We start from the raw sequence: 515 nt of genomic DNA on the forward strand, positions 1-515 counted from the left end.
CTCTCTCTCTCTCTCTCTCTCGCTCGTGTGGCCACGTCTGCCTGCCTGTTCGCACGTCCTGCCCTTTGCTCGTGCGAATGCCGGCGCCTCCGGATCGGTTGTGCAGATAGTCGCACCTCTCTGCCCGCGCGCACGAAGGCCCAACTCAGACCGGGCCAACCTCCCGGGGGCCAGCCTCTCGCGCACTCGGCGCCGGGTGGCGAGGGCGGGGGCAGACACCAAACCGGAACCCACTAGACGCCCCTCCAAGATCCTCCAAGCACCAGCACGACCATCATCGCCCTGCGGCCCCACTCTCGTCCCCCCCCCCCCCCCCCCCCCGCCCCCCCCCCCCCCCCCATCGTCACCGGGCGGGGGCAATTAATAGATGGTGACTCGAGGGCGAAATGCGGGGAAAGTGGGTCCGGGGCAGGAGCGGAGCAGCAGCACGGGGAAGGGGGAAGGGGGGGGGCTGAGAACACCGACCGGCCCGCCCCCTGGTGCCGGGTACATCCTCATCCCCTTCCCCTCGACCC

Source organism: Fonticula alba (assembly GCF_000388065.1).
Source record: "Fonticula alba strain ATCC 38817 unplaced genomic scaffold supercont2.3, whole genome shotgun sequence".
In the NCBI taxonomy this organism is placed as follows: Eukaryota; order Rotosphaerida; family Fonticulaceae; genus Fonticula; species Fonticula alba.